This window comes from Lipotes vexillifer, unplaced genomic scaffold, assembly GCF_000442215.2.
Source record: "Lipotes vexillifer unplaced genomic scaffold, Lipotes_vexillifer_v1.1 scaffold1248, whole genome shotgun sequence".
Taxonomy (NCBI): Eukaryota; Metazoa; Chordata; class Mammalia; order Artiodactyla; family Lipotidae; genus Lipotes; species Lipotes vexillifer.
In genome coordinates this window covers 14690-31677 of record NW_006778262.1, presented here as the reverse complement: position 1 = coordinate 31677, position 16988 = coordinate 14690, and positions in this window count along the sequence as shown.

Here is a 16988-nt window from a genome sequence, read left to right as displayed (position 1 = left end):
CAGGCTCCGGACGCGCAGGCTCAACGGCCATGGCTCATGGGCCCAGCCGCTCTGCGGCATGTGGGACCTTCCCAGACCAGGGCACGAACCCGTGTCCCCTGCATCGGCAGGCGGACTCTCAACCACTGCGCCACCAGGGAAGCCTGGGTCTGTTTTTTTTTAATGCATTCAGCCACTCTTACCTTTTTTTTTGAGATTTTAATCCATTTACACTTAAAGTAATCATTAATGGGTAAGGACTTACTATTGCCATCTTATTGTTTTCTTGCTATTTGGAGTTCCTTTAGTTCTTTTCTTCCTCTCTTGCTGTCTTCTTTTGTAAGTTGATAATTTTCCATAATGGCATGCTTTGATTCACTTCTGTTTGTTTTTTGTGTATATACTGTAGTTTTTTTGCATTGTGGTTACTATTAGGATTACATAAAACATCTTATAAATATAAAAGTCTATTTTAAGCTGATAACAACTTAACTTTAATCCCATACAAAAACTCTACCTTTTTAATACCCTCCATTTCATGTTTTTGTTCTCATGATTTACATCTTTTTACATTGTGCATCTATTATAAATTATTTAAGCTATAGTTGTTTTTAATACTTTTGTCCTTTAACCTTTATACCAGAGTTAAGTGATTACTACACCACCATATTACAGTACTGAAGCATTCAAATTTTACTATATATTTGTCTTACCAATGTGTTTTATATTTTCATATGGTTTCATGTTAGTGTCCCTATATTTCAGCTTGAAGAACTCCTTTCAGCATTTCTTGTAAGGCAGGTCTCTTGGTGATGAACTCCCTTAGCTTTTGTTTATCTGGGAAAGTCTTTTCCTCCATTCATTTCTGAAGGACAACTTTTCCAGGTAAAGTATTCTTGGTTGGCACTTTTTTCTTTCAGAACTTTGAACATACCACCCTACTTTCTCCTGGCCTGCAAAGTTTCTGCTGAGAAAGCCATTGGTGGACTTATGATTGTTCTCTTGTATGTGAGGAATTTTTTTCTCTTGGTGCTTTTGAAATTCTCTCTGGCTTTGCTTTTAGATAGTTTTTTTATAATGTGTCTTGGAGAAAATATTTTTGAGTTGAAATTTGTTGGGGGGACCTATGAATTTCATGAACCTACCTAGATGCCCAAATCTCTCATCAGATTTGGGAAGTTCTTAACCATTATTTCTTTCTTTCTTTTTTTTTTTTTTTTTTATAAATTTATTTATTTTTGGCTGTGTTGGGTCTTCGTTTCTGTGCGAAGGCTTTCTCTAGTTGTGGCAAGCGGGGGCCACTCTTCATCGCAGTGCGCGGGCCTCTTACTGTCGCGGCCTCTCTTGTTGCAGAGCACAGGCTCCAGACGCACAGGCTCAGTAGTTGTGGCTGACGGGCCTAGCTGCTCCCCGTCATGTGGGATCTTCCCAGACCAGGGCTCGAACCTGTGTCCCCTGCATTGGCAGGCAGATTCTCAACCACTGCGCCACCAGGGAAGCCCCCATTATTTCTTTAAATAAGCTTTCTGCTCCTTTCTCTCTCTGTTCTCCTTCTGAGACGCCAATAGTGTGTAGATTTTTCTTTTAATGGTTCTTATAATTCATATAGGCTTTCATTCTTTTTTCTACTCTGACTAGATAATTTCACATGCTCTGTCTTCAGGTTCACACATTCTGTCTTCTGCTTGGCCAAGTTTAATATTGAAACTTTCTATTGAATTCTTCAGTCTTTGTGTCTAGGATTTCACTTTTTTTTTTTTTAATGCTTTCTGTTTCTTTGTTGAACTCTCACTTGGCTCATGCATTGCTTTCCTAATTTTGTCTAGTTGCCTATCTGTGTTTTCTTGTAGTTTACTGAATTTCTTTAAGAGGATTATTCTGAATTATTTGTCAGATAGTTCATAGATCTCCATTACTTTAGGGTCAGTTATTAGAACACTATTAGTTTCCTTTGGTGGCATCATGTGTACCTGATCCTTCTTGATCATGCTTACTTGCATTATTATCTGCATATTTAAAGAAGCAATTTCCTCTTCCAGCCTGTCTCAGCAGATAGGTGGTGTTGCTGACTTCCTTCCCTACCCTGGTGGGACATAGGATGTGCTGCAGAGCTTCTTTATGTCTCTGGCCAGCCTTCCTAGTTAGGTAGGGCTGGAGCATATCCTTGGCAGTTGGGCAGGGCCAGTGACTTGCTCCCCTGTCCAGGCTCAGCCTGTAGATATGCTGTGAAGTTGCCTGGCATCTCCAGCCAGATTTCCTGGTTTGCCAAGGCTGAAAGCTGTGCTTAGTAGTTGGCCTGGGCCACTGTCTTGCTTCCCTGTTCATGTGGGTCTCTAGAGTATGCTTTCTGGATAAAACAAACTGCCAGCTGTGGATCTGGCAACTGACCTCCCTGGACAGATGGGGCCACCAATTCAGCTCTGAAGAAGAAGAGACCCACTGGTTGGGATCTGCACTTGGGCACTACCGGTAGCAGTAATGTGATCTTCCAAGATCCACAAGCACATTGCTGTGAGGCCCACCCCATTTCTTCTCCAGCTGATTTTTCCCACTGGTAAATGTAAGGCAGTACCTAAGTGTGCCTCCCTGAAAGCATCCCAGAATGCCGGAGACACTGATGTCCATCTTGAGTTCTCCTCTTCCCAGCGGAGAAATTATACATCCAGAGAGACCGCTTCAGTGTGGTGCTGCATCCACTTGGGGGAAGGGTCTTGCAGTCAGAGTGAAGCCACTTCTTTTACCCTTCTAATATATTTTATTTCTCTTTCTGTGGTCCAATGGGGTGCTTTAATCTCACCCCTGAGTTTTGAGATCTTCACAAAGGTGTGTTGTCTATGGATAGTTCCTAGTTGCTCTTTCTGTGAGGGAGACTGAAGTTGAGAATCACCTACTTTGTCTCTTACTGACATCACTCTGGGCAACAGGTTTTTTGTTTTTTTGTTTTTATTAATTATTTACTTATTTTTGGCTACATTGGGTCTTTGTTGCTACATGCAGGCTTTCCCTAGTTGCGACGAGCAGGGTCTACTCTTCGTTGTAGTGCGTGGACTTCTCATTGTGGTGGCTTCTATTGTTGCAGAGCATGGGCTCTAGGCGCACGGGCTTCAGTAGTTGCAGCACGCGGGCTCAGTAGTTGCAGTACACAGGCCCTAGAGCGCACAGGCTTCAGTAGTTGTGGCACGCAGGCTCAGTATTTATGGCTCGTGGGCTCTAGAGCACAGGCTCAGTAGTTGTGGTGTACGGGCTTTGTTGCTCTGCGGCATGTGGGATCTTCCTGGACCAGGGATCGAACCTGTGTCCCCTGAACTGGCAGATGGATTCTTAACCACTGTGCCATGAGGGAAGTCCCTGCAATCATTTTTATAATTAGACAGGTTGATGTTATGTTGCAATAGCTGCCAAGTGTGTGTTATTAAGAACACTGGATATAGATACGTTAATGGGCTGTGGGGGAAAAAAAGGAAGTTGGACCACTCCTTAATCATAGTTAACATTGAAAACAGAAATTCTTATATTTTAAAATTCAAGGATCTTACAGGTCAGCATTGACATGTGACTTTGATATTTCCATCACATAAATCTGTTGAGATGAGACTGTTGATCTATTGAAGTCAACTTTGTTAATCTCTGAAAATCACATTCCAGAAAGCCATACCCTTACCAAAAAGCCCTCTACATGTACACACACAAGGGAAAGTTTCCACAGCTCAAGCCAGTCAAACAATGCTCAGGTGAAAGAGTGGCCTCCGGTTCCCCAGCCAGTGGTCATTCAAGTATTGGCTTTGGCAGGCAGGTGCTGGTTGACACACAGAAGGAGCCCTAAGAGGCTGTTTCCCTTTACACCACTTCAAAGAAGTTTGGATTTTCAATTTATTTTTTAAAAGCAGATACACAGTAAACATCGAAATGTGAGTTTTATGCTAAATACATTTTGGTTTCACAGCAGTTATCTCTTGCTGCCAGAATAGCCCTAAGGATTAAGATGGTTTATTGGGATCAAATGTCTAGGAGATTTATTATAGTGCAGACTATTTACTCATTCCCATTAAAATGCCAATTATGCTTATTTCTTTGCCTCTCTCTCTTCCACCTCCTGTCTTCCCTCTTCCATAACCCATATTCTATTATTTTATTTTCCTGCTTTGAAATGAATCTACTTGGATTTTTATCCTTTATCAAAATTGAGTCCTTGCAAACTCTCTGACTTTATGGAGTCCAGGGAGTGGCAATGGCATGTTATGTAGCTCATTAAGGTCTTGGGAACTCTGAGTCCCTGGGTAGCAACACAGAGCAATAAAAAAAAGTATTTTCAGGGACCATATCTGATGACTGGAGAGAAGGATGTACATTTGGAATAATATGTTGTGAAGAATCACAAACACCCTAGCTATAATCATCTACAATTTAAAGACATGTAAGAGCAAAGATAATTTGCTGTCAGGTATTTGCTTTACTTGGATAATGAGGAAGATTACCTATTTTATAGCCAAATTCTATGTAAAACATTCAACAAGACAGATGAGTTTATATACAATATGTCAGCTCTCAAGAATAGACATGAGACATCAGAAAACATGATGGCTTAAATAAGAAAGCTACAGCCCAGGAAATAATTCTACAGGACCTGATAATGCATCCACATTACAAGAAAGCCAATCAGTGAGTCCATTAGGCTGTGTTTGATATACAGAGGCAAATGTTTGCTATACCCCGATAAATTCATCTTGAATGCTCAGCGACTATTACAGTGCCTGGCATGGAAGAGATCTCCAGTGAGCTTCTGTGGAAGGAACAATTGAATATTGCTAACCTGCTACTCATGGGGTGGGCAAATACATTGCTATCATTTTCCTTTTTTTTCCTGGTATTATGCTTAGAAAGATCTAGACCAGCTGTTGTCAAATTCAGCATGTATGAGAACCACCTGGAGAGCTCTTTACAACACAGGTTGCTGGGCCCCACCAGAATCAGACTTTCTGATTCAAGAGGTCTAGGGTAAGGTCTGAGAAGTTGCATTTCTAACATACAAAGGTGATGCTGTACTGCTGGTGCATTTTGAGAACCATGTTGCCTATAAAGTGATGAAAGGGCAATTATACACTTGAGGGCAAAGAAGTGCTCAACTCTGCTAATTTCAGAAAGCATGATTTGTAGCTATTGGCCAGACTTGGAGCAGTTACTGTCAGCTGCTAAGGTTTCCATTACAGATGCAAGGAGAAAAGTGTTCTCACTCTTGCTTTCTGTCTGTCTGATGGAGGCAGCCAAGATTGAATAGGGGAACATAGGAGGAAAACATGGTATAACAGTAAAAATACATGAAGAGAACTTTTGCAACTCAGAAATGACCTTGTAAACAGTGAAGACTTGTTTTACTCCAAATAAGAATCTAAAATTTGACTTTACATGAGAAGAATTGGAAAATCGTTTCTCTACACCCTCACCTTCTGGTTGAGTCTACTTTTTCAAGCTTAAAGTTTAAAACTAATTAAATTAAAAGCCAAAAATAAAAAGCATTACTTGAAGTCTTTAGTTGCCTGATAGCTCAGGTGCCTTCCAACTTGAAAATTCTTTGAGTCTCTGGTCAGTTATTTGAATCCCTATTGATATGGCAGAGAAGGAAGCTGATTTATTACAGGCAAAAGATAACACAAAAATTAAAATGACTACTGCAGATTGAGGCTTTGTTAGGCTCTCTGCTAAACTTTGTAGGTATTATCTCATTTATTTCTAATAACAATCCTTTGAGATCAGCACCGTTTCTCTCCCTGTGTGACAGCTGAGAAAAATCAGGCTAAGAGAGTTTAAGTGACTTGTCCAAGGTCACACTTCCAGTAGGTTGTGGAATCGAAACTTGATCCTTTCCCAATACACAAGAATTTGAAATATGTAAGTGAAGTTCCAAATAGGACATGGTAGAATAACCAGTACTAACAGCAATATTAACAGTGCCAAATGTAATGATAGCAATTAGAGTATTAGTACTAAAGAGCACTACCATATAGGTATTACTATCCTCATTTTATGTTTGAGAAAACTGGGAAAAGTTAAGCAATCTTCCTGAGGTTATATAGCTTGGCAAGATATGAACTAAAGACTAAGGATTCTAAAGCTCACGTTGTTTATACACCACCACCAAACCCTAATATCAAGCAGTACCCTTCCTCGACCCTTTAATGGCAATCCACATATTAAATACAAACTATTACATTAATGTAACTAGAAGATTCCACAAAATAGAAATTCACTGATTCCCCATTGACAGCAGAAGAATGCTGTGATGAACCACGTTATACATATCGTCAAATTTTATGTCCATATCCAAAAGTGTTTTGGGTCCAAGGGTATATTTATTTTTATAATTGATTTTTATTTGTATCAAAGAAGTACATGCATGTAGCCTAATAGGACAGATAATAGTTTTATAATAAATAATAACACCCCCTGCTCCCATTTTCCTCCCCTCCCCCCTCATCCTGCTTTGCCAAAGGCAGCCTCTTCTCCGCTTTGCTAGCTCATCTGGTATTCACCTCCACATTTCTAAATACAACACGCAGCTATCTTTTGATTCACTAACTTAAAACATTATTCACTGTGTTCCTAACGTGGAGCATTAGGATGTTTCTCTCTCATATGACCCCCTTATTCTACTTCATTCTTCCAATGTAGTTATATTATACGTTTTGATTATTATTTGGTGCTTTCTTGAGTATGACTACGTAAATACTGTTCTCTGCTGAGTAATGTGTTATGATTACTTCAGTTTTCCTATATAAACTTTTTGGGCAAGTTTGGCTTTTTCTAGAATTGATAACCTTTATTTTATTCCATTTACTTGGATCCACTGAGACCTACAGCTAAATCTTAGTTCCATTAGTGGCTTTGAAAAATGATTACCAAGATAAGATTTTACGTCACCAAATCTGTCCAATCATCTAGTAGTTTCCTTTTGTAACTCTTGGAGATATCCCTCCTAGAGTTCTCTATTTTCTTATTCCAACCTGTACTGGTTGTTTTTTCAGTCACCTTCATGGTTGTCATCCTTTGTCATCAACTTGCTATTTTCTCACTCTCTCCTGTGGTGGATTTCCTGTTTCCTGGGTTCCATATCTTTCTCCTGCTTACTGTATTCCCTTATTAAATAAAGCACATCTTCTAGGAACTTCCTGCAAAAAGATGCATGGTATATAATTTTTGAGATTTTGCATACTTGGACATTTCTTTATTCAAATTATTGATAGTTTTGTTTCAGTACAGAACTCTAGGGAGAACTCTTTTTCCCTAAGAATTTTATTCCTCCATGGTCTTCTAGCTTATTATGTTGTTATTGAGTAGACCAGTGCCATTTTCGTTCCATGTCCTCTGTGTGTGACCTTGTTTTTCAGAATCTTCTCTTTATTCTTGGTACTTGAAATGCCATGATGACATGCTTTTGCGGCTGCTGCCAGGTCAGCTATTTATGAACCTGATGATTTTGTCAGAGAAAGGAATAAAGATTGTATTCTCCAGAATTTATCAAAAGAAATCCTTTCTCCCTTTTTTGACCTGCATTCCTACAATGCACACGCCCATGAGAGGAGGAGGGAGAGAGAGAGGGATGCTACCTGTCCAAATGGGCTACCTGAATTTAATAAGAAGCTAGTGCACAAAGGCAACTTGAAAAACTATGGTGTGCTTCCTGTTTGCAAGGCACGATTCCTCCTTTCAGGATGCTTGTAATTTACCATGGCACATGTGATAAGAACCTAAACTCTAAGAGAGAATTCATAATGACATTACAGGAAATGTCTTCAAGGGAAGATGAGGTAATTTCAGATGGGGAGATGGGAAATATGCTAAGAATGAGGGAGTGTTTGGTAAGTCAGGGATGTGAGGAGTGTGGTAAAAGTAGGGAAGGAGGTTAGCATTTGAGGGGCTTTGAAGTCTGAGTGGTTAGTAGTAATAGAAGAGGTATAAGATGCATTTACTTATAGGCAACAATATGTAAAAGGCATAAAGATGGGAAAGTGCACATCCAAGAATAACAAGTTGGCTGGATCCTGGTTGACACATGGAGAAATGGGAGATACATAAGTGGAAATTTGGGATCAAAGCATGTCAAGCCTTGGATGCAAAATCATTTGGTAGGGGGGTAATTTTCTTCATTCATTTCTTCCCACTTACTAATTCATATTCACTAACTCACTACTGTGAACCAGCCCTTGTGCTGGGTGCTAGAGAGAGACCTGAAAGAGACATGGTTCCTGCTCTCAAGCAATTAACTACCACATGTGACGATACATTGTGTTGTCCTTGTGTTTGTACCTAAGTTTTGCAAATGAAGTATGAATGAGATGTGTTAGGATCACAGAGAAAGGAGTATCCAGATTGCCTGGGATGTTCAGGAAAGGCCAAAAAGAGACGATGGCACCAAGAAGGAATCAAATGAGCTATGGCAGTTACCAGAGGTATAGGCAGAGCATTCCAGACAAAGAAGGTATACAATCAAAGGCATAGAGATGAGAAGAACATGGCATATGTATTCATTTATTCACTTATACTGCAGTTTTTTATTGAGTACTGACTATGTAGTAGCCACAGTACTAGCTGTGTTGGGGGAACTACTGACCTTTCAATACAGAGCATGGTATCCCTTCAGACTTAGCTTCATGAGAGCAAGAATTATGTCTGTCTTATTCATTGTTGTATCAAATACTTAATATTTGTTAAATAAATATATGTGGAAGCATGGTAATGGATATCCACAGAAAAGAGGATAACTACAAGATGATAAAGAAGTTCATGAGAGAGATGTTTTGAGAATTATTAATATATTACGTTAATTAAAGCTGGGAATATGGGCAAAATTCACTGGAGATATATATATAGAAGATTAGAGGGTAGGGACTTCCCCTGGTGGTCCTGTGGTTAAGACTTTGCCTTCCAATGCCTGGGGTGAGGGTTTGATCCCTGGTTGTGGAGCTAAGATCCCATATGCCTCGCAGCCAAAACACCAAAAGATAAAACAGAAGCAATATTGAAACAAATTCAATAAAGACTTTAAAAATGGTCCACATCAAAAAAAAAAAAAAAAAAAAAAAAAAAAAAAAAAAAAAAAAAAAAAAAAAAAAAAGAAAGAAAAGAAAAGAAAAGAAACAAGTAAACCACATGAGAACATTATCACCAAAGCTTTAGGGAGGTGTGAAGCCTCAAGGAGGGAGAAGATTCTTCCATCAAATGCAGCATATAGCAGTTTAGAGAAGACCCGAAAAGTATTGTAAAATTCTAGGATAAAACAAAGTTCTCACCCTCAAGAGACTTGCAGCCTGGTAAGGAACACCACTCTCAACAGAGACATACTTAGAATTCCCCCGACATGCCTAGCTCTTGGTGCATGGTGGGTACCCAGTATAAAATAAATAAATGTAAATGTAAAATAAATAAATGTAAATGCACGTGCCATGCATTCTCTCACTTCTGTTTCTTTGACTTGGGTTTGACAGCTAGAAGGTCATTGTTGGCCCAGATAAGAAAAGCTCTCTTTAGTAATAGAGGCAGAAGTCCAATACCAGGAACTGAGGACTAAATGGGAGGTGAGGAAGAAAAGAAAATGAACAAAGACAACTTATACTATTGTGGAAGGATCATATGCTTTTAAGAGATATAACTGATTTTCCTGATGGCACTTACTCGAAAATTAAAATCGGAATGTCCCATGATTTTGCAATGAGGGAAGATTCTCCATATTTCTCCTACCCCAAAAGGACATAAAACATAAGTAGTCAGTTTGCTACAGCTCAGTAGTCTGAAACTCCTCAAGGACAAGAACCAAGTTTTATTTATTATTGCATTTCTGGCAGTTCTCAGCTCAGAGCGTAGTGAATATAAGGTGATGAGTTAATATTTGTTGAATAAATTAATGTATAAAAAACACATAAAGGATGTGTTGGCTAATCCTGCTTATCCAGAGGATAACCAAGGGGAGAGGAATACATAACAGTATAGTAACAGTAAAAGATGGAAAGTGGAGAAAATGTATCATTGTGCCACATTTCATACTTAGCCCTTATGAAGATATATAAATTGATGGTGACACGTGACTAAATGAATGAGCAAAGAAATGAATTCAGCACTTGGTAGAAAAGAAAATATTCAACATCTGTGTACCCATCTGATTTATTAAACTATTTTAATAGTCAAAGGATCTTGCTGGTGGTTGGTGTCCTTATTTAGTCTATGTGTGTTTATTAACATGTGGCCAACATCCATTTGCCAAGCATATTGGGGTAAATTTAGCAGAATTGACTCTAAGCCATCTTTGAAGATAAAACACACAAATGTGCCTGGAAGGAGAAGAAACAGGTCACTTTTCCTACCTTACATTCCCTTACCCAAAGGAAATTGACTGCCGAAGAGTGCCGTCTCTCTACTTATTTTCATTATTCAAAAGAGAGTGGGGAACATGGTGCCCTCCCCTTGTCACCATCCGGCAGACACAGTCAATAACTGCAGTAATTGCTCTGTGGAGGTGGGAACAGATTGCCATGATTCCTTAACTTAGGTGGAAAGCAGTGCATGCATCGTGTAATTTGCTTTGTACGTTGTTAAAGTGATTGACACTGTGGATTACATCATGTCATTTCCCCTTTTTTGTGTGTAAGAGTGCATAATTTTAGACCTTCTCGTTTGCCAGCTTTCAAGCGTGGGGCATTGTCACTCACCTTGAATTCTCTTTTCTAGTCTCCTCCTCCTAAAAAAATGGCAACACCTGTCTCCCCATGGCTACATCAGCATTTTGGCTTTGCAGATGAGAATGCACTGAAATCAGTATCAAGAGAAAGGAATTAACCTTATTTTTTTAAATGGCAAAATCTGTCCTATGGACTATAACCAGTGATAGAAACTGCTTCTATATTGTCCTTTTCATTCACCATAGCAGCCAACACTCTACCCTGGGACCAGAACACAAGCAACAAACAGCTAACCCTGTAAAGAATCAAAATCATTTGGGGAGTAGAAAAGCATTTTTTTCCCATACAAATATCCATTTTATGGTCTAAAATATCATTAACGTTTTAGGTTGCTGTATTCAGAAGGTCAGGAAATACATTCTCAGTTGACGTTAATTATTATTAATTGGTAACTGGCCGAAGCATGGGTCCACAGTCACTGGTAATACATATCAAAGTTTGTGCAACTCCTCTTACTGATGATCCCTCTGCACCTTGTGCCACCTTGGTGCAAAATGTACAAATCTAGGCATTTGTATCTACAATGGGCTACTTTCCCAGAAGAGGCAGGATAGCTATTACTATTACCTGATATGTTTCCTGTCTGACTGAAATACCCAGTTATGGCTGTCCCAGTAGACACAGAAATTCTAGGAAATACCTGTTTCAGAAGAGGGCTAGTTATTCCATCAATAGCTTGACAAGGGCAGAGTAATTGATTATTAAGAGAGAGACTTCCAGAGAAATGACCAAAGAATTCCAAGCTGGGACACTGGGTCACTTTATTTTAGAGTGCTGGGAAAAAGAAAAAAATAGAACAAAAATAAATGTATGTAAGGATACTTTAGTAAGTGTAAAACAGAAAGGACACCTCTTTGTATCCAGAGTAGCTTCCTTTGAACTCTTGGGCATTTCCAGGGGATTTTAAAAACAAAGCCTACTTGAAGAAATTTATAGTACATAATTTTATTTTCCCTTTATTTGTATAAAAATCTATTTTGTCTCCCTTTTTATTACTCAGTATATACAGTGGTTTCAGGAAGATGGGATATTATTTTCCCACAAGTATTTACCTGTTTCCATTTTCACACATAATTTAAATTCTTTCCTCCAGTAGCTAAAGCTGGTCACCATGCAGATTAGGGCAAGGGGGGAGGAAATAAAACAGAACTATTAACAGGGAACTTTGGTTTTCTGAGAGTAGAGAGTCATGAGCTCTGACTGTCTTTCAAGGTAAGCCAAAGTTGTCCTGCCTTAAATGAGGCAGGATGCCAAGCACACAATTACATTCTTGGTCTCCTATTATGGGAACATCCCTTATTTTTTATTTTTATTTTATTATTCATCTTTATGTCCCCAGAGCTTAAGACAGGACCTCGCAGGGTTTTCATCTGCACACCTCTGGAAGCCACTCTTTATTTTATTTACTTATTTATTTTTGGCTGTGTTGGGTCTTGGTTGCTACGCCCGGGCTTTCTCTAGTTGCGGCGAGCGGGGGCTACTCTTCGTTGCGGTGCGTGGGCTTCACATTATGGTGGCTTCTCTTGTTGTGGAGCACGGGCTCTAGGCACGTGGGCTTCAGTAGTTGTGGAGCACGGGCTCTAGATTCCTTATTCCTTATGTAGTCCCTACATTCCTTATTTTTAAGGTAGATTGTGTAGAATGCTCCAATAGGAATTCCAGTGCTCTTCACCATTTTAGTTCAACCTACTTTTTGGATTAAAAGTTGATTCCAGACCCCTAAATGTTTCTGAAGTCCAAGGAGCCATTTGTTTCTTTGATTCTTACGGTTTCCAGCCTTCCTCCCTGAAAGAGCCTTAGTGAGTTCCCATGTTGTGCCTTGGTGAACTGTTCCTCTTACCTCCCATTTAGCCTCTCCAATCCAACTTCTTTAAAAATTAAATGTGGGCTTCCCTGGTGGCGCAGTGGTTGAGAATCTGCCTGCTAATGCAGGGGACATGGGTTCGAGCCCTGGTCTGGGAAGATCCCACATGCCGCAGAGCAACTAGGCCCGTGAGCCACAACTACTGAGCCTGCGTGTCTGGAGCCTGTGCTCCGCAACAAGAGAGGCCGCGATAGTGAGAGGCCCGCGCACCGCGATGAAGAGTGGCCCCCGCTTGCCACAACTAGAGAAAGCCCTCGCACAGAAACGAAGACCCAACACAGCAAAAATAAATTAATTAATTAATAAACTCCTACCCCCAACATCTAAAAAGAAAAAAAATTAAATGTGCCGTTAGAAACTATAGCTTTGCATCACTGGGGACTCATTGCATTCAAGAGGCAATGACTGATTGCTACATTCTAGTCCCAATTTAGGGCAACTCATTCTACAATTTTATGACTTGGTGACAGTATCTCATGAATAACAATGAAAGAATAACCTATCACTGCAGACTCCCTTACAAACTGGTGATATGTAAATGCAAAGATAATTGCCATTTAAAAATAAAGGCTTTTGGTTTTTTTAACACAGCCAGTTGAAAATAAAAACTAGTCAAAATATATGCATTCTACTGCTGGCATTTTAAAAAGTTGGCTTCAGTTTTATTAATGCAAATAGGATTTGACCTTAGCATACTATAACTTAGAGAGTTTCATTGATCTATGGAGAAAAATAAAAGTAGCAGGATTCCTACTTAAAACTTGACTATGCATTAGGTGTAAAAAGATATCTAATAAAGGAGATTGGTACATATGCAATTAGAGATTTAAGGATCAATTGTACTTTTAATTACTCAGCAAATCAAGAACCTGATCTCAATTATCCAAACCATGTAGGCAAGTCTTCATTCTTATGGCAAAAACGATCTGGGTAGTTGGAATAATTACGAATCACAGATGATCCCAAACCCTTATGGTAACAATTCATTAACATCTCCTTCCTTAGAGAAATGGTTTTATAAGAGCTACAAATCATTACTAAACTGTCTGGCTTATGTCTCCTCTCCTTTGATTATCCCACTACAATCTCTGGGGAAGGCCATGCAAAGCAGTGAAAAAGCTCAGAGCACGGAAAGAAGAAAGGGACGGAATCTCAAGGAGAAGCTATAGATCTCCAAACAGACTCAGTTTACAGTACAAGACTACCAGTGGTGAACCTGTCCTGCAGAAGAGCTCAAAGTAGGATTTGCATCATTCCGTTTCAAAGAGCAGTGAGCAGTTAACCTATAGGAGAAGGTGTGTGCAGAGCCAGGTGGCGAGGCCCCAAACAACAAACATGAGTAATTTCTAGTTTGGTAACCATAAAGAGGGACTATGTTTTAAACGTTCTTTTTTCCTTATTTTCTGCCCTCTGTCAATTAGCCTCAGTAATACCAGCATCTAGGATTCTTCGTTATACTCAAGTTAGGGAAAATTGCAACACTTTTACTTTACTGTTCTCCTCATTGTTATTTTTTTTTTTTTTTTGCGGTACGCGGGCCTCTCACCGTCGTGGCCTCTCCTGTTGCGGAGCACAGGCTCCGGACGCTCAGGCTCAGCAGCCATGGCTCATGGGCCCAGCCGCTACGCAGCATGGGGGATCTTCCTGGACCGGGGCACGAACCCGTGTCTACTGCATCGGCAGACGGACTCTCAACCACTGCGCCACCAGGGAAGCCCCTCATTGTTATTTTTTACCAGTATAGCTGATGCCTTATCAGTCACAACCTGGGCTGAGCTATAACCTATTACAGACCAGGTTTCCAACTTGAGTCACTTCTGACTTCAGATTCACTGGGTTTCTTTGATTAATCATTCCTATTATCTTCAAAATTTCATTTTACAAGATCTAGATAAACGTCTTCCAGGTCGTGTGTTCATGCTCTTCATTCAGTAAGAATCTAGAAGACTCAAAGCAGGTTTCATCATTCCCTCTCTCTCCCTCTCTCTCTCTCTCTCTCTCTCTCTTTCAGCAGTCTGTTAAAATCTATATTGTTTCTTGGCAGTCAAGAATCTAGAAGACTCAAAGCAGGTTTCATCATTCCCTCTCTCTCCCTCTCTCTCTCTCTCTCTCTCTCTCTTTCAGCAGTCTGTTAAAATCTATATTGTTTATGCACTTGGCAGTCATTTTCATCAGGATGTTACAAATACATTTCCCAAAATGGAGAAATGAAATCGTGCTTAGGGATGCCAAGGAGGGCGCTGACTCATAGACGATTGACCAGGAGGGAGGGGCTTTCCTCTCTCGGAGGCATTCTCTTCAGCCAAGCACGCAGCTTGTAGGAGAGGCAGGTGTAGAGAGTACACGTGGAAAAGTGAGGGAGGAAGGGGTGTAGACCCAACTACTGAGACAATCAGCTAGTCGATCTGGGCAATCAATATGTAACAAATACAATAATCTTGACAACAATTGTCAATGCATTCTGAAATTTTACAAAAAATAGTGCCTTCCTTCCCTTCTTCCTTCCTACCTCCTTTCATTCCTTCTGTCCTTCACTCCTTTCTTCCAAAAGTACTTCTTTTTTTTATATGAATTTATTTATTTTTGGCTGCGTTGGGTCTTCGTTGCTGCATGTGGGCTTTCTCTAGTTGCGGTGAGCGGGGGCCACTCTTCATTGCGGTGCGTGGCTTCTCATTGCGGTGGCTTTTCCTGTTGCTGAGCACAGGCTCTAGGTGCACAGGCCTCAGTAGTTGTGGCTTGTGGGCTCTAGAGCACAGGCTCGGTAGTTGTGGCACATGGGCTTAGTTGCTCTGTGGCATGTGGGATCTTCCCAGACCAGGGTTCGAACCCGTGTCCCCTGCATTGGCAGGTGGATTCTTAACCACTGCTCCACCAGGTAAGCCCCACAAGTAATTCTTGAGTGCTATTCTAAATGCTATGAGCAGTGCTGATAAAATAGTAGGTAAGATAGACTTAGGCGTTGATACAGTGCTTTCAGTCCAATAGGAAAGTCACGCAATTACAAAAGTTGAAACAAGAAAAACCAAGGAAAACTGGTACATCCAGACATCAGATGTAACTCATTTAGTCTAAGGTCCGGGTGGTCTAAAGTCTTCTTTAGTCAAGGAAGGCTTCCCTATGGAAGTGACTTTCAGAGTGAGACCTATAGGATGAATAAGAGTTAACTGGACAAATGGCACAACAGGAAGGCAATGAGGAAGTAGGAAATGGTCTTACAGGTAAAGAAAAATGGATACAGAGAGGAATTAGCACAACTCCTTTGAGGAACAGAAATGAGCTTTGTTGAACTGTGGCAGAGTGCAAAGGAAGGAAATGAGGAGTGATAAGACTATAGATGAAGGTAGGGATCAGGTCATGAATATACTTGTCATCTGTGTGTTGATGGTACAAACCCTCAGGCCATAAAATTCAGACATGAAATGTATCTAACTCTATTTTACTTTAACTCAGCCTACTTTTTTTTTTAACATCTTGAGCACTACAGTAAAGATTGACTAGCCATCTACCAAGTCTATTTCTCCTTCCTCCTAGACATGTGACTAGACAATGTTTTTCAGTCTTCTTTCCAATTAGCTGTGGCCATGTGTCTGAGTTCTGGCCCACAGAATGAGAGAAGGTTCTTCCAGTCTCACCCAATTGAAACCTCTCATGTGGTCCTCTACTCACTCTTCCACTGTCAAACTGCTGGTATTGATGCCCAAGGTGACCTTGGAAGTTATGCAGAAAGAATATCACTCCCCCACCACACACAATACACTCTCACATTGAGTGGATGTTATAAAGAATGTTTCTATTGTACTAAGCCTTTGTGATGTTGGATGTTTATCTGTTATACCAGTGAGTCTCAAAATGTGGTTCTGAGAGCAGCAGCATCAGTTCCACCTAGGAACTTGAAAGAAATGCAAATTATTGAGCCCCATCCCAGATTCACCTACATACTGAATTAGACACTCTAGAGAGGGGGGCAATCTGTGTGTGGGGTGTGTGTGTGTGTGTATATGTATTTGGACACACTGCGTGGCTTGTTGGTTCCCCAACGAGAGATCGAACCTGGGCTCTCGGCAGTGAGTGTGGAGTCTTAACCACTGGACCACCAGAGAATTCCCCAATCTGTGGTTTATGTATAAGCCCACCAGGTGATTCTGATATGAGCTAAAGTTTGAGAACACTCTTTATATGATTTTTCATTACCCTAACCCATCCCACCTGGTGACAGAAATGAAGCTCAGTTAATTCAGGGAGGTCACAACCGATTCAGCATTTCCTTAAGCAGTTCAACCTACACACATTGCCAAGGAATAAGATTGGTCCATTTGGACCTTAGTTGTTATCTTTTATTAACCTGTGGTATCCTTTGCAATTTCTATTTTTTCTTTCCTCCCTCCCTCCCCCTTCCTTCCTCCCTCCCTCCCCCGCCC